We start from the raw sequence: 25,478 nt of genomic DNA, 5'->3' as shown, positions 1-25,478 counted from the left end.
AGGGCTATTTACTAAGGTCATATGACGATAGTGGTGTGCCTGCATTCCCTTAAAAGTCCCAGAGTAAAGAACAGGCTGCAATGTCAACTATAAAGGAGAAGCTATGGCTTAGGGCCGGACCGATGAGAGATGATGGACTAATTGGGAAAGTGGGGAGTAGTCTGATGCTACTCTCAGCACCTGGGTTTTGTTTGTTTACATACTGCTAACAAGCCGAATGTCCAAGGTTGGGAAAGTATGCCAACCAATCAGAGGATCTATGTAGCAGCATGCTATAAAATATTGCACAGACCAATCCGCTGCAATTTTTCCACTATAATCAGTATTATTAGTATTTGGAGGTAGTGCGAGGTGTGCCTAACAGATAAGGGGCAGCCAATGGTGTCACTAACAATGGCACATACTATAGGTATATATGTTCCCTTAACCAATCCCTCCATTCAATAGGTTTTACAGTTTGGCATGAAGGATGATGTCATAGCTGACGTACATTAAGGTATAAAACCTTTGCATAATCAAGTTTGGATGTGAGTGTGTGGACTTCAACCTGTTGTTCGCCAGATTGCCATAGCCTATTTTATGCTAATAATAAAGTAGTACTTTGCCATATTCTTTGAGTCGTCCGGTTATTTCGGTCTGAGATCGTTATTGGTAAATCCATCTAGCACATGAGATGCTTCAAGGTACTAGAGCACAGTCATGATAAATACGAATTAACCTTTAAAAAGCAAAGCTTTCAAGATACGGACTGACACAGAACAGTCAACATACAGTATAACAATACCTAATACACACTCATGGTGTGTTGTGTGTGCATCATGGCATAATGCTTGTGAATTGTTTGAATTGTTGTTCTGTGCCACCCTGTGTCTCCAGAATTGCAGCAGTAGCTTCTTGCACATTTCCCTGCCGGTACCCTGCTTAAGAGATACAAATGTGCAGTGTTTTCTTTTCCCATTGCCGGCAGCCATTAAGGCAGCCTGGATGTCTTTCCAGACAAACAGCATATTATAAAAGGCCAACTTGCTTCCAATTGTGAGATTCAGCATGCTTCCTTTGATGAAAGCAATGTAGTGGGGGGGTCCACAGGAAGAGATTTGAAAGGACATGTCTAGGCTGAATGATGTAATGTTGACACCCCAGTTCTGGGATCTATGGACTTGCCCTAACAGTGGTGTGCTACTTGTCATTAATGTTGCAGCTGTATTAATAGATAGACCACTAATTAAGTTAATGTTTAAGAATAAATTCTCAAATGTAAACATTATGAGGGTGACATCTTCACATTACTGTATATAATACATCTGATTACATCAACTGAATATATGATCAATTAGACTCGCGGAGGGTTTGGCAGTCAGTCAGATTGCTCAGATCTCGATCCAAGCCCATGTTCCATGCAAGCTGAGTGCTGATTGCATTCATCCGCCATGTTCCCTCGCCTCCCTTTCCCTCCACTGGCCGCCTCCAACTCCCGCTCCTGGATCTGAGCTACCATTAATGTAGAAGGAGGGTCTCTGCATGAAGCCCTCTTTTACATTTCCATGGTGGCCGTCTTGGGTGAGTATTTGCTTGAATCAACCGGTGGCAGGTAACGCGCAACCCGGTGGTTCCACCAAATACATTGCTACTCCACCCCAGGATGTTAACCCAGGGTAATAATAGCAATAGAAACTAGGTGCCGTGGCTGTAATAGGTGGTAATGTCCTGGGCAACCAAGTTACCACCCAGTACAGCCTGTGGACTAAGGTATTATTGCTATAATAATTATTGAACCCAAGGAATTTACAGTGCATAACATGCTGAAAACTTGACTGACAACTAAAATCATATTTAGATAACCATCAGGAGACATATCTACATCAAAAGAAAAATATGTGGGCATCTTATAAGAACGAGTGTGATCCATTACTCTTATGAACAAATGATCATTCTGATGATCGTTTTTGATTCAATTTCTCCAAGGATTCTTTGAACTTCTCGCGTAAAAACTAGGCAAAACCACCTTTAGTCTTTACTTTTGCACTCTGTCTTGTTAAAAACTAAACACTGCCTGCAAATTATGCTTAGCAGATGGTGGTTACTAATAGATTCCTTTGCAGGTGCTTATTCGAGGCACAGGCATTCTTTTGTTTTATGCTTGCATGAAAATCCATTGCAGGAATAAAATGCAGTGCTCCTCCATGATGGAGAAGGAAAGCACAGCAGAGATGCAAACTCCGCTTCATGCACCTCCTCTACCTTGGAATGGTCCGAAAATGGGGTTGAGCGCAAAATGAAGGTGTTAAGGCATCACACCCTGCTCTTAGCCTTTCATTTTTTCCTCCAGCCTATTTTAAAATGCCACCCTCATTTTCTGTGACTAAAGTAACAAATAATGTCAAGATACAAGTGTATGTATTCACTTATCTAAGAGACGCCGATTTACATAAAAATCTTAACTAAATATATGGGGGGGGTGTCTAAAATGGCAACCATTTAAGGCTGATTAGTTTGATCAGAGCTGTCTTTTGTTTCCAAATATAAAATTCACATATTTGTTTTAAAGATTACTGAGACTTAATGGCTTCTACTCGGCTGGAGTACAAAGATGAGTAGTGGCTACACTGCCTACTCAGTCCCCACAGTTCTTCAAACCAACAGTGAACCCAATCATAAAGGTAAAAAAGGTACAGGTAACAGATAAACATCCTTCACCTTTTGTGCTAACACGGGCCGAGGGAAGGCTATACTCTCACGTGTAAATGTGAAACAGAATCAGCCCAAACAGAAATAGTACAACAGTTCCAAAATAAAAGAAGGTCCATTTAAGGTTCTATACAAAAATATACTTTAATAATACAAATCAATCAAACAACTGTTCAAAAATTGTCAACAACCCACCCCTGTAAAAGAAGACAGAAGATGCAGAACAGAAATGTATAATCACTCTTGATACTTTGTCATGGAGGAAAACAGGCAGCACATGCAACAATGTTGTTCTGAAGTATATGTCTTAATGGAAAAAAGGTTCAAAAGGGACATAAATAATCTCTAGAGCCCCAAATGTTGGACCAATGGGACATGGTCACTTGACAGTACCTGATTCCAATGTTAAGTGTTTGACAGTGTCAAACCAGGCTTTTGTTCGTGTTCGAAAGTGTCGAGTCGCATTGGTCCCAGGTGGCGAGTTGCCACTGAATTGGATTTGAGCATTTGCTCTGTGTGTTTAGGGGCAGGGGTGCGTCATGCAGGCTGAATGGGTCACCAGGAGCCATTTGACGATTGAGCGTGGTTCAAAACAATGAGTACCTCTGGTTTAGATCAAGGTTAAGCAGTTTGAGTCAAGCTTCAATGCAAAGTCCTGGTGGTTCTATGTTTGGTTCTATGTGGCAGTTCAAAGTCTTCTGCATGGTGCACTGGTGCTTGAGCGGACAGATGATGAATCTCGGCTGGGATGATGCGCATCTAGCCAGTTCAAATCAGCAGTGGTTTGAAGTTCAAGTGATTGGCAAAGGCAGCACCAGTAAGTCCTACTGGTTTGAAGGTGGTGAACACAGTTTGAATGGGTTTCATTTGGTTTGAGGTGATGGAAACAGGCTGTTCTGGCTCTCAGGATGCTGTGAAACCCACTGAATGGGGCTATCCTATCCATCCTAGACAGGTTTGTAAGCGGAGTGGCAGGCCTTGGCAAGAGCCACCCCCAATGTGCAGTTGGAGTTGTTAGGGAGCAGAGTTGACTCTGCCTTGCAGCACTCCTTCATCTCAATGGCTGAAGGATTTGGAAAGATCAACTCTCCCATAAGAGGTCCAAATAAATTATTTTGTTAAGTTCTTGAAGGTCCAAAAGTGAATCAAAAAACGTGTGGACAACTCCCTGTTCAATAGGCAACATTCCACATGGGAATGAAGGAAACCAAGCCTGCTTTAAGGGGTCCAATCCCTGTCATTGTGACAAGTGCCCCCTGCCTTTTGATGTCATACCCAGAGTGCTTTGTTCTGCAGAAAGTAGAAAGTACAGATTCAAGAGAAAAGCCCACAAACAAGTAATATTGAGGGGCCCTCCTCAAACCCACTTGTGCTACCTGTCGGTCCCAATTATGCCTTTCCCAGCCTGAACTTCAAAGGTTCTCTGGTGTGCAAGACCCTAGTGGGAGGCAGGACTTGGTTATGGACTTGGCTTTCTGGAGCCAGGCTCACAGGATATTGGCAACTGGGAGATCCCAGCCTGGCATGGGAGGTGTTACCTTTCCTCTCAGGGAGTCAATAGAGGAATGCATTCTGCTCTTTTGTCTCATTTACTGGAATGCACACAGACAGGTGCATGAAATCCACATTGCTGTGTCAGCTAACAGGGATGACACATGGTTTCTACAAATCAGATGTGGCTTCAAGAATTATGATAATTATGTGCCCTACCAACCCCCATACCAAAAATAGGTATGGTTTATATGTCCAGATTATCCTGCCAACAGGTGGGTAGTTTATCATTTATGTGATGATTTTGGGACCGAGGTGTACACTAATATACAACTTTTGAATGCAGACTTGGCTGCCACAGCAGCTATCAAGCAGGGCACCTGTGACCACCAATCCTGCTCTGTGCTCCTGGCGAGATGGGGCTGCATATCAGTAAACTGATGCAGAGGGGCAGAGGTGTACATAGTGTGTTTGGCATGGAGTTTAATGAAAGAGGTATCCGGTTAGCAGGCCACCGTTTCTGAATCGGATTGCCAATCATAAACGCTAGGGCTTTTACATCTTTGCCAGATGACAATTTTTCACAGTTATGTTTCATTTACATTCCTTGATTGTTTTCAGAAGCCTACGTCGATATGAAAGAGGGTGAATTGGACCCATCAGTGATTCAATAGCTGAGTTCCTTCTCAGGCTATCTTGTATGTGGTATTTATCTGGGATGGATGGACATTTTCTACAATATGACTGACGCTCATTATTTGATTCCCAGATAATAAAAAGACAAACATTTCTTTAAAGATTATGCTTTTCACAAAATGTAACCAGTAATTCTTCATGAGACACACATTTGTACAGGATACACCCCTATTCCCAATTCCTATCTTTTTTGTTTCTTGTCAATTTTCAAAATGCTGTTCTTTTTTAATGTATTCATGTGTCAATTGGTTAACATAAACCTTTAACAGATAATTATATATAATTTTAAAATTGCATTCATCATTAAATTCCATTTTGATAATCACAACATCACCTCCAACTTTTATACAAATATTACATTAATAAATACCATTAATAGATCATCCTCACTAAAATTCTTTAACACCAACATATAAATTAAGCAATTAATTTCATCATATCGCCTTAATAGATATGGCTGTAAAAAGTTTTTCCATAAATTGAAGGCAACATTTGACAAGATGATTGATCTAGCCGATATTATACAAAGCCATAATTCATTGGTATCAATAGAATTTAAGTCTTGTACATATTTTGAGCAATAAAATTCCTATTTAGAGGCAAGTAATGGGCACTGAAGTAATAAGTGTTGTGTGGTTTCCATCACCCCAGCACAGATTCTAAAATGTCTCTCGGATCATACAATGCCTCTCCAAGCACCTATTATGACCAAAGAGGGTAGGTGCATTGTAAAATTATGCAATTCTCTACATTGGGTTGCCTTTAAATAATTAGCTGTTGCTAATAATCTAAAAGATTGTCTTGTGTATTGCAAGTAATTCTTTTTGGTACTTAAATATTAAAAGTTCATAGACCAATCCGATTCATATGCTTTTTTGTTAATTTGAGCTTTGATGATCCTATAAACGTCCTCAAGACACATATCCCAATTTATTTGTTCATGGAATTTCAAGCAGGTTTCCATATATTGTATTAAGAGCTTAGGAACACCAGGTAAACCATAGTGTATAAAAGTGTCCTAATACTGTGCTTTCTTCACTTGTCATCATCCTAACAAATCATGGGCTACATTCAATTCTTTAGCTAGTCATTAAGCTCGATTAACCAACAATATACAGTTTGCAATAGCAGAAAAGATAAATAACCAAGTGTTGAGAAAAGAATTGACTCCAAAAATGTTAAACGTATGTTATTTAGGAAAGACCGTTGTTCAGGATACAGCATCAATAAGTGCAGCAATAAAGTTAATGCTACACAAAACGATTCCACAAAATATCTGAGTGACAAGCGTCAGAAGTCAAACTGGGCTTAAATGGGAATAAGCCATCATGTGGAAGATGGTAATTATTTTGACAACATTACCTTCGCACCCAAACATCCAAATGAAGGAAAGTTCTCGCAAATGATAGCAGGTTAGCGGTAATTGTTGATAAATTCTCATCAGCTTCCAATTGCATTGCTCAGTGCTTGCAGTAAAGAAGATTGGAGTTAAAGGAATTGCTGAAGGTGAGAGCAGTCATTGATGGATGCTTAAGAACAATGCAACCCCCTTTGATCAATGCAGTAGTTTCTCATTTTATATTCTTTAGCACGCACAGAAAAATCATGGAGCACCTTGGGCTATCCAAGGTTCTCTGAGGCAGTGTGCATGCTTCTGCAGAGAAAATCTTTTATAATGAAAGTTCTGTGGATATTTTCAAGCTTGAAGGAACTATAATGTGGTGCCAATGATTTGAAAAAAGCAGTTCCTTGCAGAACATCTAAAATGATCCAGGGCAAGATAATGCCAACATCCATACCAAGATCCACAATGTTGTACTTCTGGATGAATGCTCAACTGACTTCCAAATGTGTAGACTCTGTCACTGGTTAATAGGTAACAACATCTAGAACTGGAGTTGTCTTTCTATGTTTCCTGCTCATTACTAGAGGTTGCTTTGTGAGGTATTCAAGAAGCTTCAGAAGGTATTTCTGGCAATGCTCCATGCCTTAGGCAGTCAACCATTTTTATGTAACATGGTATTGTAACGCAGGTCTTGGCAGAGAAGACTCTGAGTCGCAGATGTGACACAAGTAAGCTTTTTACTTAGTTCAGTTCCAGGTACAAGTTACAGGTACAATGACTTCTAAATGGGACACAACTAGGACACATCAGGTAAGGCTCTCGGGAGACATCCCCTCAAACCCTCTCTCTCAGTCAGGCTCTCTTCAACTGCCACTCTCAGAACACACAGTAGATAACATTCTCTCAGCATTCTGCATCTGGGCACTCATAACATTATAAACATACATAGCAACAGGAGGGAAGGCAAGTCACAAGTCATAACACATCTCCCTCCTTCAAACACCCAAAAGAGACATGCATACACAAAAGCCCAACACATGTTCGTCCCTAAACCCCAGAACACATTCCAGCACTAAATCCACCCAAAAACTCTACTCAACACCAAACCCTACCACCGTCCTCACAAATCAACAGACATTGGGACAAATCTACACAATCAATGCCCCTCCCCTGTACTACGCAGCAGAGGCACCAAACAAATGAAGAAAGTATACCAAACCAAACTAAATTTAAGGCTTTCAGCCCCAGAGCAGCCTCACCACTAGAACTCAGGCACACAACGCCCCAACAAGAACCGGATGTACCCACCATTGGGCAAAGTGGAACACATACCCAAAACCAACCCCCCCAATGTTAACCGCATCCAACGACAGCAACAATGAGGACGCCAAACACCACACCTCTAACCACTGACCTAAAAGCGACACGGCGCCAACACCCCACAAATGACCCAGTCATAGACGCAATCCCTCACTGTTGTACCTTTCACCATAACATTCAACACCAAACCATTATTGTGTCCAATTCCAGGCCACAGGGTGGCACAGCTACTACCAAGCCACCATAGTATCTGCACTGCACTGGCCACAAAAACTACTGCCATATCCTGGGTATCCAACACCCCAACACCTTCATGAGTGTCCAGCACTCCAAAGCGGCATATAGGTAGTCCATAACTCATACCAGCTGGCACTACACTACCACAAAACACAAACTGCCACCGCCAACTGGACCCGTGGTTTGCTAGGCCACGACCCCAGTTACATACACATAAACAAACATACACTCATCTCCACTCAACTCACAATAAGTAAGAACCCTTGAACATAGCAATTGGAGACATGTTTTCGAAAGCCTTAACAAGTCCATGTCCTGAGCTTAACGTCTGCAGACATTGATTGTTCCTGTGGAGGTAAAACATTACACAAAAACACATGAAATTCCAAATGTGCTTTACTCCCACTACAGAGGCCACGTCATTTCACAAATCCATTCAGCGTAACATCCAGACACACGCCAGCCCTGACAGTGTGCACACCAACACAGCTCTTAATTAGAACAGGCCTCACATCACAACCCTACATTGACCCAACTACCGGAAACAACTTAACAAAACATCAGTTCAGCAAAGGTGCCCTAATACCACAACAGGACCGAAAGCTCTTAAGGAATCATATAACTCTGGCAGCACAATCATAACGATTGTAGAAAAGACACCCATGTATCTGAATGAGCATTAGGCCTCCTTGGGCTAACTCAACATCTTCTTGATGCAATTTAATAAGTGAAAGTCTTTATACTCTTGCAGCACCAACAGGTGGCTGTTCCCCAGAGCATTCAAAACCAGTTCAGCAAATGAGGCATGACCTGGGATTCTGACTACACCCTCCTCATAAAGGTGCAGGTCACAACAGTGAGTGCACAACCCCTTTCTTCTGTACAGTACCTCTGAGAAGCCACTTCTGGGATGTTAGCCCCTCAAGCATGTCATCTTGCTCACTGACAAGGCTTCTCCTCAAATGTTTGCTCTGCGGACACCCTCCTATAATGGTGTGCAGTACCCTGGTCAGCCACACTTCCAAACTGACATCAAGTTGCCCCTGACAACCACCACAGAAGATGCCAGCCTTCCTGTTCCTGTTTATGCAATCCCTGTCGCGTTTGTGACAACGGCCTTCTACTGAACATTAATTGCAGGCGCCGCCTGCGTGGCCTGCAATTGGCCCTTCACACTATGACAACATCATTTGCACTCCACAAGAGGACGGAGCTCTGCCAATGCTCCCTCAACTGGACTGCTCAGCCACTGCGTCTACTCTGTACCTGATCCCACAACTGTCACGCAAGGACGCAGATGGGCACACAAGTCCCAGAGCCCAGCTGCAGCTCAGAAAAGAAAAGAAGGAACAGGTAATGCTCGGACCACCACTCTCCAGTGCTCAACCTAGTAAGAATCTAAATTCAGTACTTGCTGCTTCTTGCCGGTATGCTGGACCACTTGCAGGCTGCTCTTCTCTTCGGCTAGGCTGCCCCTCACAGTGCCGGACCTCCACTCAACTAGGCTGTGTAAGGAAGGCATGGTATCAAACAGTAACACAGACAAAAGTGATCACAGTTCAAGGGTGTTTATTGAACTTCAATTGGGTTTGAAAAATGCCTGTCTAATCCTAAATCTAAAGATGGGAGAAAGCTACGGCCATCAAATAATAATAACGCAGTCCTAGTGGTGTCTTGTCAAAATAAAAGTGCCTATACTAATAAACCTAATGCCAATCCTCACTTTTAAATACAAATAGTACAGGAAACAATATTATGCAAAGGAAAAGTGTTCAATAAATGATATGTCAGGATGTTCAAGCCGTTGGCTTCCCTTCCCCATGTTTTCAGCATGGGACAAGGCGGTACACTCAAGCTTAGCACAGTCTCTGGCTTCTCCAGCGCGAGGAGGTAGTTCAAGACTTCAACATCAAGACCTTCTGTGTCAAAGTCTCTTTGTCATTCGAAGTCTCTTATTTCAGAGGACCTGATGCAACATGACAAAAAAGTTCCTTCTTTCTCAGGATTTTCACTGATACAACTTCTCAGGTGATTTACTGTTCACCCCGCCTGCCCCTCCGCCGGGCTCAGACCCCCTTTAACACAAAAACCTTCAATTGGTCTCCCTCTGCCGGGCTCGTACCACATTCACATACTTTTCCAAACGTTTTCTATTTAATCAAAATCAAAGACTTTCGACTGTGCACAGGATTTTCGTTGACCCGTCACAGGACCACTTCGATTCACATTTATTCATTCTCTTTCAATTGGTCCCCCTCCGCCAGGCTCAAACCAAATGTATCTGCTGTTTTACTTCTCAGCTGGATGCCTTACAGAGACATTCGATTGAGCACCCATGTGGTACTGGACCACTCTGTCAAAGGTATTTTAGCTTGGCTTACAGTTCAATTACTTATCAGCAGTTTAACTTCACTTGCGTCTCTTATCACATGTGTTTTAACAATGTTTGTTCCAGAGCTCGCCATACAATGTTGCTGCTTGCAACCTTGGCCTCAACACATACCGGTCTTGTATCGGTCTCCCAAACTCACCGGCTGTGTTGACTTCACTAATGCTGCTTTGTTCTTGGAGCCAAGGACAGTACCATGGCGGCTGGCAATTCTCCCTGCCTTGATTACTGACGTGGGAGGGCCCCATGTATCTCCGACACACAATGCAGTATTCGTCAGCCTGGTTTCCTGGTCTTACGCTTTCAATTCTCATGGTCTCTGGAAATGAATGCGCATATTGTCGAAAAGGTCAAGGCAATTTCCCTACTTGCGATCCCCTTTGGTTTTGCCATGTTTCACCTCATGCTCAGCTGACATCTTGAAACTGCTGTTTCCTTGTCTGCTTTGCCTCTCTCAGAGTGTGCTCCCGTGCTCTGCCGTGTGGGGAAGTGTAGTGGAAGTCAGGTGTGAGTGATTGTCAATAATTGCCTGACCTTGTCTGACCCCATATTATTGGGACATGTCAGGTACACGGAACAGGTGTAAGTCCGCTTTCTCTTAGAGCGGGCTGTCTGTAAGAAAGTGTTTGTGTTGTAAAAAGGGGGGGTATAGAGTACATAAATATCCTACTGGATGGGATGGGGTAAAGGTGTTACAGGGAAGGGGATACCGCGTCTCACCATCTGGTGTCCCACTCCCCAAAGACTCCTCACCCAGGTAATCCTCCACACTGGTCCACCCTCAGGAACTGGATCCCAAAGTGATGGCCGTGTCCTGGCCACCTGGATGACAGATCCCCGGGGACTAGTGGATGAGACACCTTCTGGGTTCTCACAACTGACACTTCAGCCACAATGCCACCCTTGATGCCTTAGAAGGCACTCCCTGGCCTGACTGCACCTTGCAGCCCTGACAGGCCTTCCTTTCACCAGCTACCCCTTGCAGCGATGGCCGACACTCCTGCCCAGGCTATTGCCTAGTTTCAAATGGAGAGGGTCTTCAGGGTTAAGGGCTAGTGGATGTGCCTTACTTCATTGTCCCTGTCTTCTGCTGTCCCCCCAGCACAGGGCAGGTCCCAGACACATGTAGGTTCTCCAGCTCATCACCGGTATTATAACAAGGTTCTTGGCAGAGATGACTCTGAGTCTCAGGTGTGAGACAAGTAAGCTTCTTTACTTAGTTCAGTTCCAGGTGCAGGTTTCTAGTACAATGACTTCCCAATGGGACACATCTTGGACACATCAGGTAGGACTCTTGGGAGGCATCCACCGGCACACTCTCTCTCAGTCAGGCTCTCTTCAGCTGCCACTCTCAGAACACACAGCAGATAACATTCTCTCAGCATTCTGCATCTGGGCATTTATAAAATTCCAAACAGACATAGCAATAGGAGGGAAGGCAAGTCACAAGTTATAACACATGGCTATAGGGTCCAGATGCGTTAAAAGATGCCAGAAACATTTCACTAACTACTGGGTCTTGCCACCCTCAACTGTCAACCACTAGCGAGACTCAGGAAGGCCACATTTGTTCCAGCAATGTGGCCATGGGAGAAGCTCACTTGGCAAACCTATTGCAATGGCTCAGGTTCTAAAGAAAATATTTATCAACTGATGGCATTGTTTTAGGCATAGGCAGCTTGTTGATTTGGGGCAAGCTTCAAATTATGATGGTCATCAATCAGGAAAACAGAAATTGACTATTTTAACTTAGGACAAACAGAATCTAATATGACTACTATTGAGGCCCTTCCATGGAACTGCGTCGTTTCATCTTATGTCCTTGTGTGAGAACTGGCTTGGCACGCAATCTTCAGGGTGAAAACGATCTAATATTTAGGTGCTTCTCGGCAAAAAATGCAGATGCATTCAGCATTTAGACACGGGAAAAACGGATTGACCAATCACAATCTGTCTTCCCCGGATGTGACTATGCAATTACCACCTGCACATGTGGCATAAAATAGCAAGGGGACTAGATCCCTCTTCGGATGACGGCAGATATTTTTTCCATGTTTCTTATCACTGCCGTAATCCGACCTAGTCCCTTTTCCATTTTAAGTGTGGCAGCCATTTTTTTCTTTTTATTCCCCTTTCTTCAGGAGATGGACTCACGCACTATGTGCTGAGCCCATCTTCTAACAGAAGAAGAAAGAAAAACGATCTACACACACCGGTAAATCCCAGTGTGCGATTTGGGGGGTGCGGGCTGTTACCAGTCATGTCAGCCCCCCATCGCAGGGTGAAAGCTACAATCCCCCCTGTTGCTGATAAAACATAGAAACAGAAATGATACTACATATAGTAGTAATAGTAATTGTGGTAACTTGCAACGTGGACTAAATGTTGATTAAGAAATGTATTCTCTCAGCAGCAATGAGTTTCCACCCAGTCAGCTCCTACATCTGTCCCTAACAGAATGTGTTTCCCTGAGGCTGGCAAGATTCTCAAAATGGAATGTGTGACTTAAGAATGTTACATCTGCAGAGATACATCAATGACCTTTCGCCAAAAAAAGAGACAAAATGCTATTGAAATGATGGGGGAAAAGTCTTCAAGGCAAAATGGCGGAAATGTACATGTACTGCTAAGCATCATGATAAATTAAAAATGAACGTATGATCATTGGTTCTAAATGAGGAATCTCAGTTACTTTAAAAAGGGTGACAGTAAACATACGTTCGTAGTTAAGTCACTCACATTCAACAACAAAACAAAATCATTTGTTTGGCCTCCATGGGCTCTGCAGGTATAAGATAACCGAAATACCTCTTTCACTAAAGTGAATGGTATGAATAACTGAATGCCCAAACAATCTGTCTCAAACCAACATTCTTAATGATATGTGTGTGGGGTAAGCGTTACACCTGGTGCGCCATATAGAGCATTGTAGTTACTTTACATTCATGTTTAAGATTAAAAAAAGTAGTTAATTCATGAATTCCTTTTGAGTACTGTAAATGAAAAGAAGTCCATGCTAGAACAATGCACCTGCACAGATTATCATTAATTGATGAAGAGGCAACATGAAAGCCATGTTAAGAGCTTGATTTATGAGCACATACCTCCCCTCAAGGATAGGTGTGAATATGTTTTATTTCCTAACTCAATGGTGTAACAGCAGTCCATCTTAGTCTTAAGAATCTAGTCAGGTTTCCCCCCCATTCTAAGCCAAAGAATGCTAATTTATTGTTATCTGAATAGGGACATTCAGCTAACCTCTGTGCAAGTTTGTTAAATCATGTCATGGTTTCTATTGTCCCTAGGTGTTGCTCTAAGGTCATACATGGTTGATCCAATGTGGAGGAATTTGAAATGGCATATTTATAAGTACGCCTCATATGTGATGTGACAACAATGCATTTGGTAATTTTCCAAACTATTGTGAATGACCCATATTAGTTGACCTTTTATTGAGTCGTGATTTGCAAAAGTTGCACGTGTTTTTATAGGGGTTTTAATATAAATAAATATTCCCAGATAAATTACTGGTAGTAACTCTGACTTACTCCTGAAGAGCACCATTCTATACAAAAATAAGGTGCTCAGACTAACTGTGACTTACTCCTGGGAAAGGAAGAGTAAATCAGAATGCCTACCATTAACATCAGCAGGGTTCGAATACTCTCTCCCCTGGAGTAGTTCACGATTACTCCTGGTAACTTCTCTGTGAATCAGCAAATGTATTCACACAGCCATGAAAAGCAACATTTATTTGAATCCTTTGTGTCTTTTTGCAATTTAAAAGCCAATAGGCCTGATTTACAGAAGCGTTTTATAATGGCATGATCCCATTGGAAAATGCTCTTTGAATCAAGCAGCCATCCACTGCAAGATGCCTTTTAAAATAGTAAACTGTCTTGTATAGAACTGCTGATTAAGGATTACGTTAATTGACTATGGCTGTTTACTGGTTCCGCCCCTGCTCTTCGAAATCAGGAGCGCCACATGGAGCGTGTGTGCCTAGATGTGCAAAAAAACATGCAGTCGATACTATCCTTGGGCTCTCGCTGCTTCAGGATTACCTGAATTGACTTTGGCTGTTTGTTGGCCCGCCCCACTGCTCTTCAAAATCATGAGTGCTGCGCATTATGTGTGTGCCTAGATGTGCGAGAAAAGTGCAGTGGACACTATCCTTGGGCTCTTGCTGCTTCAGGATTACCTGAATTGACTTTGGCTGTTTGCTTGTTGCGCTCACCTGCGCTTCAAAATCAAGAGCGCGGTGCGTAGCGTGCGTCCGTTGGAGTGTGCGAAAAGTGCTGTTGGCACTATCCTTGGGCTCTAGCTGCTTTAGGATTACCTGAATTGAGTGTGGCTGTTTGCTGGCTCTGCCACCTGCTCTTCAAAATCAGGAGTGCCGCGCGTAGCGTACGCACTTTGAAGTACGATAAAAGTACAGTCAACAGTCTGTCGACTGTGGGCGGAGTGGCCTTTCAATTTTGCTGATCGGATGGTGTACTTGAACTGAGTAAGAGAGGCAAAAGTTAGAAAGATGGCCTGTGGTTTGTGCCCATATTGTTCATTTATAATCCTCAATATATTCCACTAACAATCGAGGTGCATTAACATGATCCCCGGCCCGACAATGTGTTACAATCTCAGGAGTATGGGCAGTGGTTCGACACAAGCCCTTCCCCTAAGTAACAGAGATATGGTAATGGAGCGACTAAACATGGACATCCCCAGTACTACAGTTAGCTATGCAGGATGGTCTGATCGCTCGTGGGGAAAATCACTTCATGTTTTTTGGATTGGTCAGATAACCCGCCATCACCCTGCATTAGGGAACCAATAACACATGCCGTCATTGAAAAAGAATGAGTTGAATCAACACAGCATGTGGAGAAGATATCCATCAATAACAAATCACTATTGCAAATGTGCATTGAATTGCAGTCAAATTACCTTAGTACTACAGTACCAATGACAATATTGGAAACAGATGTGCCTAATACTGTGTAGGCTAGTCTATCAGGAACACCTAATCTTGAATTGATTTCTGGTAAATCATGCAATTCGAGTTGTAACACTATTGACACCACACTGACTTCCAATTTCATAAATAACAGCCAACCACACATTTTCATGAAATCAATCTTGGCTGCTTTTATGGTGATACAGGAAACTCAGAGAAAACAATATGGGCCTCATTATGAGTTGGGCGCAAAGGGATACCGGGCACCGGAAAGGACACCGGTGCTGGTAATCCCTTTGCGCCCTATTCTGAGTTCCCTTAGCGTGTCCCTTCCTTAACACCTGGTTTTGCCAGGCGTTAAGGACGGGACCCGTTAAGGGGCTTTAGAGCTAATAATGGTACCGCAATTTGCAGTATCGTTATTAGCGCCTTCCCCCTTCCCATTGAGCCCTATGGGGGCTCAAATGGGAATGGGGAATGGCTTTTTCAATGGGGACTTACCGGTCTCGCAAAGCTCGGAATAGACCGGTAAGTCCCCATTGAAAGAGGGCTGACTCAGTACCAGTATTGGAGGTAGTCATGGCGCTAATAGTGCCATAATTACCTCCAAACTCGGAATGAGGCCCTATGTAATGTTAAAGCGAATAGCTGAACAAATGGAAGAACCGTAATTTGCTAATTGTGCCCACTCACTGAATTAAATTATTATTTGCTGGAGGTGTCAGTGCAGTTGATAAAAATAACTAATGGCCAGTCTACTGATAATGTCTTAGAAGTACAGGATTCAGAACAAAGCGATTCTGTCAACAAGTCTGATATGTTACAGTCTGATATAGGTTTGGAACATAGTGCTCATTAAAATCATTCTGGGCTATCAGGATTGCGCATTGTCCAACCACTTGGATGAGGAAAAAAGCTTGTGGTCGAACAAAAAAAACAGTGAAAATTAATGAAACGGAAAAGAAAAAGAAAACTCACTACACGTGACGGGAATATCTCTAGTTTTCCTATATTGCAAACATGTGGAAGATCTACCAACCAAAATATAGAGATGCAAACATCGGATTGAAATTGGGAATGTAAATGTGACAAATAAGAAAAAGAAAACGCAGAAGAGTTCACTGCTACTTTGGACACATGGTTGAAGCGACCCACTGCTGTTTTGGTAGACTTAGGACCATCAATTTGATCAAGGAAGGAGGTTACAACAATCCAACCATCTGAGGTTGACAGTGAATGTAGGCATATGCAGATGAATGACCGAGAAGAGGATATGGACATGGACGATGTTACTTCTACACCATTAATATCTAGGAGGATTCTAAGCAACAAATCCTCCAAAACCGAATGAGAATTGAGGTCTTTGAATGATAACATGACACATGACCCCCGAATATTATCATTAACATCACTCTTTCCACCTAAAAATAATTGCCCAATAAACAGATCATTCATCGTAAATGTATTACATTCTATTCCCCCGCTGCGAGTATTAACCTCCAAAGATATTGATATGGTCACCTTACCGAAGGACTGGTCATTTACCCAAAAGTGGTCGCAAATCTGATTCTTTTCCACGCATTAAATTGATGTTACCTTATTGTATAATATCTCATTTATGAAAATGGGTTATTCCTTTGAGAAAACTATTATGCATACACACACGTTACCACAGGATGACTGTCTGAATATTAACGTTTCATGTAATCTTAATGGATGTAAGGTGTACTTGGAGGAACCAACGTGAGTAAGATCAAAATATGTCCCTCCTACAGTAACCTAGGATTGGCTGACAGCCGCATTAAGGGGCAGGCAGAAATGTAACTCCTAACAAAAAATCTGAAAAGATCAGCCTCCTCTCTTGGAATACCAGGAAAGAGAGGGGGCTGATCATTTGGCACAATATGACATGATTGCCATGCAAGAAACCTGGTTATTGCAAAATATCTGTCTGGATGGCGTGAGAAACCTGAGGGCATTCTTACTCTCTCTCCCCTTGCTCATTAAGACCTTTATACATAATACAAGTGGCTTCTCATTAGAAGGATTGATAACAAAGGTTTTTAATTTTTGGAGGCCATTTTTTCTTAAAACTTGGGTATTTGTCTTTTCTGCTGTTACGACGTATGTTTCGTTTGTTGTTAATCACATATCACCATGTTATGACATTGTGCGAAACCAACCTACAAAATGTTGAGAAAAGTGTTGTTCAGGAAGATTTTTTGTATTTTTGCATTTGTATTTTTCGTGGGCAAAATTTGTTTAGTCCAAAAATAATTAGAAAGGAAAACAACAGTGGACAGGCCATTCCTGAATCAGGTGCCACACGTTAGCGGTCATTCATTCGTTCATTAGTGAGTAAAGTAGTTCATAGTTCATCAGTAGATAGAGGGCAACACAGGGTGCAGAAACCAGATACAGAACAAGACACACAAGAGAAGGGTGGGTCCAGTGGTGTGGGGCAAGGAGGGACTAGGAATGGAAGAGCGAGGGAGCCCACGGTGGCCGGAGAACAAAGATTAAGGAGGATATTAGAGTAGGGGTTTGTACGGTGGAGAGTAGCGGGAGATAATGTGAGCTAGGTAGTGGATTGCAAGCTCATCCATGCAATTGAAGCTGAGAAGAAGGAATTTAAAGAGGGACTGATCTTTCATGGAAAGCATAACAGCCTTAAAGTGGCGATTGGAGGTTGGAGAGGAGCGGGGAGAAATGTAGAGGATATGGGTGGCAAAGCTGAGTACTTTGCACAGTGTGGTGAAGGGGTATAGGGGGCGACCAAGAAGGAGGCAGGTACAATGTTCAAAGCAGCTGAGTGCAGGGGTTGGTGTGAGTGTAGAACAAAGTTCTGAAACACTTGGTATGTGCACGATATAAATCAAAGATCATATCATATCATGGAAATAGGGGTGGGGAAAAAGAAGCAGGTTGAGGGAAGGATAGGCGGGTATTGAGGATTGTCTCCAATTGTTCAGATCTTAAAATGAGAACTAGTGGAAACAGGTATTGGTGGATAGGGAAGGTGAGACTGCATGTGGGTGAGGAGCAGGCAGCATGGCTTGTTGTGCGGTGGGGGGTTTGTGAGGGTGAAAACAAACAGCAGTAATTAAATTGTGACATAGGATGATTTGTCAGATCCAAGTGCTGTGGTGAAAGAGAGGAGGGTATTCCTATTGGTGAAGAGAAGAGGAGGTATACAACCCTTGTGCCACTTACGAAGGTGGCATTTCATGTCGGATTTGAGGAGGAAGATCTGAGGGGTCGCCCAGGTGTGAGGTAGAAGGTTAGTGGGGGGTGAAGGCAAGAGATGAATGGTGGTGATAAAAGGGGAGAGATGAGCATGGTTAAAGTCTGAAAAGTCTACTCTATAAAGAAGGTATTTGTTGGAGTGCAAGAGGGATAGGAGGACCTGATTTTGGTTAGGTTTGAATTTCCATTGGGAAATGGCCAGGAGGTGAAGGAGAGTAAGTTGGGAAGAATAGCAAAACTTAAGTGGACCCGAGAGTGGTCAGAAGAAGGGGTCAATTGAGATATTATTAGTGGGAAGTGAGAAGGAGAGAAAGACGAGGTCAAGAAAGCTCTCTTGGGGTTGAGGTGGTAGATTGTGACGTGAGGTAAAAGGTCAAAAGAGAGGATGGAGTTGAGGTCGAGTTGGTGGGTGGGAGAGACTTTGGGTGGTGGAAGTCATCCATTACTACTATCGGGGCCTCAATGAGAATGGAGTCAAGGAGAAGGTTCAAAATCATACGAGAAGGAATTGTGAAAGCCTTGGGCTGGTAAATCAGAAGAGTTGTGGGAAGGGTAGTAGTAAGGAGTTGGGGGCAGTGAAATTAAAGGAGAGTGATAGAAACTAGAGGATAACTGGACCTTGTTGATCATTGGGCCAACCCTGCTGCCCTGCTTCTGGAAGAGCAGGGGAAGTGTGAAAATGAAGTGGAGACAGTGTGCCAGGCATGGTTGAGAGGTGAACCATGTCTCAATGATGCCCATGGCTGCAAGTGTGTGGTTATGAGAATCAAAGAGATCAGGCATGGATGAAGTGGTTTCAGTACTGATAGCTTAGGCTTTATGGACCCAAAATAGAGTAGTGGGAGAGGGTTGGGTATAGAAGGAGTTGTTGAGCGGTGACAAGAGACGTAGATGAGTTAAGAAAATGTAATTCAGCCTGAGAACATTTTGTGGGTGTGACAAAAGACTGGGAGATGATAGGAAGAGGTAAGAGGGTTGAATGGACTGATGAACGCGATAGTCCAGAGAAGGAGCGCACGTAGGGGTGGAATAAAGGTATGGTCACAGTGAGTAATTACAGTATGGTGCATGCAGAATCTATTGTGAAAGGTGGTGTATGATAGAACACGGCTATAGGCGAGTGTGTGTGAAGAGACAGTGGAGGGTATGTGGCAGGAAGGAGCGATATCAGGTTACAGAATGAAGTATCAGTAGGTCTGAGAATACATAATGAAAGAAATGCAGGATCATGCGAACCCGGATGGATGATCACAAGTTCACTGATGTCCATGAATAGCTCAGTCCGTGTGCAGTGGGAAATTTTAAATAATACTTGAACAACCGAACTTTGAAGGGTTTGTAAATCCTAGAATGTGGTAGAACTCGCTGATTTAGAAGGGCACAGAGCTGGAAATCCACTATATATGTATCCCCACTCAGTGGTGGGAATATGCATGTGTCTCCAACCACATATTTTGATGTGGGTAAAGAGGCACGGATCCTTATGGATTTTGCCTTTGTTAACATACATGAGCACTCACAGAGGACAGTGTACCGGATTTTGAGTAAGTAGTCAAATTGCCAGTGAATGATCATAGGAGCACAGTAGGAGTTATAGATGACAACAAATGTGTGAACTACAAGTACAATAATGCCCTCTCTGTGTGTGCACAGTGTGACCAATGCGAACAACATAGTAGGGTGGCCTGGTATGCATGTCTCGGGAGACTAGCTCAGGATCAACATGCTCGCCTTGGAAGCAAGATAACATGGAGCACCACAGGTTTGATCCCCCGGTCCGTGCTTAGAAACCTCTGGTTATTAAGCGTGTTATAAATAACCTATCATCATATCATGAAAGTAGGCACCCCATTCCCTGCATTAAACAAGGTCCCTGTCACATCCTGCAAGCCATGTACATACACAGGAATGTTCTACTACCCCCATAGGATGACTACACACCCTCTGACTCTAATTATGAAGAGGTTGCGGGTGACAACATTGCCCTCAGGATAGATCTGAGGAAGTGAGAGAAGGTTCCATTGTCCACCAGGCCCTAATGTACAATTATTTGTACTTGCACACTTATGCACCTGAATCTGTACTCTTACCTTTCATTAAAATCGCATCTATCACTCAAACAAAATGACCCCTGGAATATTGCCTGTACACACTTCTGCCTTCACCACACCCGCATCCTAAGCACCTGACCTCCCCACACCCTAATGCTCAACACCCTGGCCTCCCCATACCTTCATCCCCAACATGATGCCCTCCCCAGACCCTCACCTCTTACACCCCGCCTTCCCCACACACTTTGGTATGCAGTCAGTCATATCGACGTCTCTACTTCTTCTTTCTCTTGCCTCCTTCCCGGGTTGGAGTAGTGGATCGAGGGATGTGCCGCAGAGAGCGCCGTGGTGGTCTACACCCCATGAATCCCTCTGTGTGAGTGGGGGCTAACACAGAACTGGACATTTCAACCCCATTCCTCCTCCAGATGCGCTGGAGGAGGAGAGTTACAACTTGTGTGAGATTTTCAAAGTCGGAAGATCACCTTAACTCTCTCTTAACTAACGTTTCTTTCACTGAATACATATGTGTGTCTGAGTGTATGTGGTTATGTTTACAACCTATAAAGGGTTAAGGAGTACAGGTGTTGGGCAAGCCAATGGAAAGGTGCAAGCACCCAGTCCGAATTAACCTTTTCCCTAATACGAGCAGAATCCATTGCACTACAGGTGTAACCTTAACTCACACTACAACACTCACGCATGGATGTGAGCTCCGAATAATTAAAGCTGGTGTTGCAAAGTAGTGGTGTAGTGTGACGTAAACATAAGCAGCAATTTAGAACTTAGCACGAAATTCAACACGAGTAGAAACGTGTTTCTACCCATATAGAAAAGCTTGATGTTATAACTCGCACATTTCCTGGTACCAATGACCAAAATAAGCGGCATTGTGAACAATAAATATTTTTTTAGTTCAATGTCCAGTAACAGACCACAAACCGAACCTGTAAGGAACAGTGTTACTCTGAAAAATATACAAGCCACAACTGTACTCATGGGCAGCAATTCTCTGTATCAAATTAGCATTGCTTATATAATATCAAGTATGAAACATGAAAAGGGAAAAGTTAAGCTCCTTTACCTTTTCCTGTGTTTGCCCCAGGTACCTCAGAGCATCAGACTCGTCTGTGGATAAATCAAGGGCATTTATGGCAGAAATAGAAGCCAAGGACCTGCTGCCAGCCCTCTTCACTCCCTTGCGGTGCCCAGCCACGCCCGGGCTTCGAAATGAGGAAACAGACGGTGACTAAAAACCTGTCAGCCGGGGGCTGTAGTGGGACGAGGACAGCTTTGTCACTGGGAAGAGGTGAATAAGCAGTCACGCATGACGTCGGCAAACACACATAATGCATTTCTAATTCCATCGCGGTATTTTCTTTGAACTGCTTCCAAACGTAACTTCTTACAGTGCTTCCATTCGCACGATTAGCAGGTTTGTATCCGGGAAGGTGTACCTTATAGGGATGACTCTTGGAATCTGGATTTCATGGAATTCTGTATTCTTTTATTTTTTGTTGTTGCAAGAAAACATACTGTCAGGGCGTGCCTAGCAGGAAGCTATTTGGGGTCATTTTGGACCGCGCTGACCTTGCGTATACAGCGTTAACACCATGCGTAACGGGTTTACGTCTGTGCAAGTTTTCTTAAAGGAAGAGCAGGGGGCGCGAATCGTAACATCGATTCCACCGCAGTGGCAGATTCAAGGCAAAGGTCCCAGTGGGCAGCCCCTGGCAAAGGGCCCGAGGTGGGTTGGTGATGATGGCAGAGTTTAGGGTGGCCGGAGTATTGACTTTTTGTGCATTTTTATATGGAAATATAAAGAATTAAAAAAAACAAGAGCACAGTGGTGAAATTTCAGGACAAAAGTATTTTTTTTATACATTTGTCTTTATTACATTTAGCTGTGTTTAGGGGTCTGACTTACTGGAAACAGCTGGGCCTCCTCAGCAGGCTTTGCTATCAATGGTAGTATTAGATGATCAAGCCTGACACTAATGTTGGAAATGAAGATGTTTAAAGGCTAAAGGCAATAAAGAATTACTTACAGCTTATCAAGACCACACACTTTGCTAGAAAAATGGCTCTAAGGTTAGTTGAATCCAATGTTGGAAGACTGACACACATGGGTACGTGGCAGGGCAAGCCTTAAAAAGAAAAATGAAGAAAAGGGGGGGCCTTATGAACATGGGCAATGGAAACACGTCATAGGATAATTCCTACAGCATGCAGATCAATTGTATGCATGGCACTGGTGTTCTTACCCCACACATGTGAAATATCATTAAAAATCAAAGATGTAATTAAAGGAGTGCACCCAAACTATAGAGTTCTTAAGTGTCCATTCATATATTGCACACCACAAAACTATTTTGGTTTACACAGGAAAACCTGGCATCCAGGATGGATAAAATAAATGTATCATCACATTCTTTTGCTTGACCTGTTTCCATAACAATGTATATACTGTCAAGTTATTGGGCCTCATTACGAGTCTGGCGGTAACCGTGCCGGAAATTCCAGCAGATTACCACCGGACTCGTATTCTTCGACCTGCAGATCACACAAACATTGCAGAAGTGAGCGCTGAACCCACTGAGCTACCTAGTTACATGTTAATATTATAGTGTTGATTCATATAGTACACAACAAAATCCTCTTGGCTTGCACATTAAAACTTCTTAATGTTAATACCAATGATGCCATATAGTACTGAAGATCAATGTCACTTTTGGAATGTTATTTTCTGTGATGTTTCTCATGTCAAGCCATACCATAGGAATAAGGGAGTCTGCATGTATTTTGTTGTACAGGGCCTTCAAAACTCAGGCAGGCCACAATCTAAGTCAGTGCCTCAGATTCCTATGAGTCCTAATGTGTTATTTCACTGTACTGTGTATAAGCTTAATGCCTTTTGCCACAAATGATACCATAAGAGGTATGTTTGTATGATGCCAACTGTGCGTGCCACAAACTGATTCTGATGTGCCATTGCCATCAGGCCGAAAGTGGCCTGCAAAATCATTTTGTCAAGGGAAGGTGGCTCCCCCTTTATGGTGGCAGGCATGAGGAGGATGGTTTACAGTGTGGGGCACAAAGGCTGGGAAAGGAAGCCCTCAAGGGCCGGGAACGGATGGTGAAGTAGTGCAGCTTGGACAGAAAAATCCACCAAATCTCAGCAGGGCCTCAGGAGACTGAAGTTGTGGGCCCAGCCAAAGTAACCCCCAAGGCAGAGAAAAGGGGTTTAGCCGGGAGGCGGGGGCTTCAGAGTGGTACACAAAGGCCTGGAAAAGGGGAGAGGGCCCCAGGGGAATGAAATAATTGACTCAGACCCGGTTAACCAGAAGGGGAGGGGGAATTGTGCAGCAGCTAGAAAGGAGAAGAAATGCCATGAAATCAGGACAAGGCCCCAAGGGATGGGTGTGGGGCCAGGCCATTAAACCCTCAGGGCCCAAGTCACAGCAACATGGGTTGGTGAAGTGGGCAATGCAAGCAGGCACGAAGGTAGAGGCAGGGGTAACACTTGGTTGTTCTTGCTGCCAATGCGATCCGATACTGCAGAAACAAACTTCTCTCTTCTTTGCAATGTCTGCCAGGCTTTCAGCATGAAAGCGCCTTCAGGAGCATTAACAGAGTGCAGACCATGACCACCGGCAGGCACCCTGCTAAACCTAAGCCGCGTGGGCATGGCAGCTCCTTCTTTCTTGCGGGAGGCACGTAGCAGGTGACATAGACACGTCCGCTGTGCCTGCTCTCCACTGGCCCAGGAATGGAGGAAATGAAAAAGTGGTAGGAACTGGAGCTGGGTCTGTGTGTCTCTGAGAGACTGGGAAGGGATGGGGCTGGGCACATATGCCCACTCACTGTTTGTTTGCCTGGTGAGTGTTAAATCCATCTCTGTTCCACGACCCCATCTTCTCTACCTCACAAATCCATCAGCATGCTGTGGATACCTTTGGAGGCCATATTTTTTTGCACCTGCTAAAAGCAGTCTGATGCCATAGGAGTCCATTTAAATGCCATTGGTCTTGCAAGGAGGTGGCAGGGCAGACAGAGTTTCCTCTTGGTAGTGGGTGTAAACTAACACAGTAACCCAGGTCTGTCCGACTTCTAAGTTAAAATTGCACCCATTATCTAAAGGAATCAGATTATTACATATGGGACTTGTGGCATATTAATCTACAATCGTAAGTGGTCACATCTGTGCTGTTTGCCGACTCAACTAAATTGAACTCCTTGGTGTTTATAAATTGGTTAGAAAATATGTTTTTTCGTATTAGATTTTTAACTCCACAAATACTCAGCACACGTAGCTCACCAGTACTGTTTGGCAGTAATGGGAAAACAATTTAGTAAACGTTTATCTGTTTAGGCCCACTTTCCTGCAAGTCATTTGTTGAGCATACCACTTTTCCTTCACGCATGCCTCTTCTGCTGCAGCGGAATGCAAAAAAGTGAAGGGAGAGAGTTAGGTGTACAAGAGAGGGAGCAGGAATGGTGGAAGAGAAGGGGAGAATTATGTGAGGCAGCACCGGAGGGCACCAAGCGATGCATCCAAACTCAGTGGGGGACAGGTCTGTGACAGGGCAGGGGTTGCAGGTCCGTTCGCCATATTCCTAGGGGTTACACCTGGATGATGATGGGCCCGGGGTCACAGGCAATGGTGTGTTGGGGTCTGTAGAGATGCTCCTCTCATTGTAGACCTGTGGGGTGAGCGTAAGGGATCCAGGATGCATTGTCGTTTCATGAAATACCGGCCTACTGCAATAAAGCATGCATCACATTTAGCACATGTGGAAAACACTCCATGCAGAAAATATTGGATAAAGACAATACTGTATGTAGAAACACTGCATAATTGTGAAATCATACATTTAATTCTTTATGGATGTCTATGTTTTGAGGACAGGACATGTGCACAGCTGCATACCCTTAACATCAGACCTGACTTTCCCTCTCAGCTCCTCTTCTACCAAAAATCTGTGAGGCTCCCGAACCCAGCCAGCATCTCCTCATATTGCAGTATTGGGGCCCTTGTGAGGAATTTCCTTCTGGCAAGGG

General features: G+C 43.5%; 1 protein-coding gene across 1 annotated transcript in view; it reads right to left on the bottom strand.

Moving 5' to 3' along the window:
- Nucleotides 1-21,656, bottom strand: part of DCSTAMP (dendrocyte expressed seven transmembrane protein) — a 356,578-nt gene extending 334,922 nt beyond the window's left edge. Inside the window, exon 1 of the mRNA XM_069621488.1 lies at nucleotides 21,502-21,656. The gene's annotated coding sequence lies outside the window, so the exon portion shown is untranslated. The remainder of the gene's footprint in view (nucleotides 1-21,501) is intronic.
- Between the last annotated feature and the right edge of the window lie 3,822 nt (nucleotides 21,657-25,478).

Source organism: Ambystoma mexicanum, chromosome 5q (genome assembly GCF_040938575.1).
Source record: "Ambystoma mexicanum isolate Mex_15411 chromosome 5q, UKY_AmexF1_1, whole genome shotgun sequence".
NCBI classification, from domain to species: Eukaryota; Metazoa; Chordata; class Amphibia; order Caudata; family Ambystomatidae; genus Ambystoma; species Ambystoma mexicanum.
The sequence above is the reverse complement of the archived record's forward strand: the minus strand, read 5'-3'. Positions and strand labels throughout refer to the sequence as shown.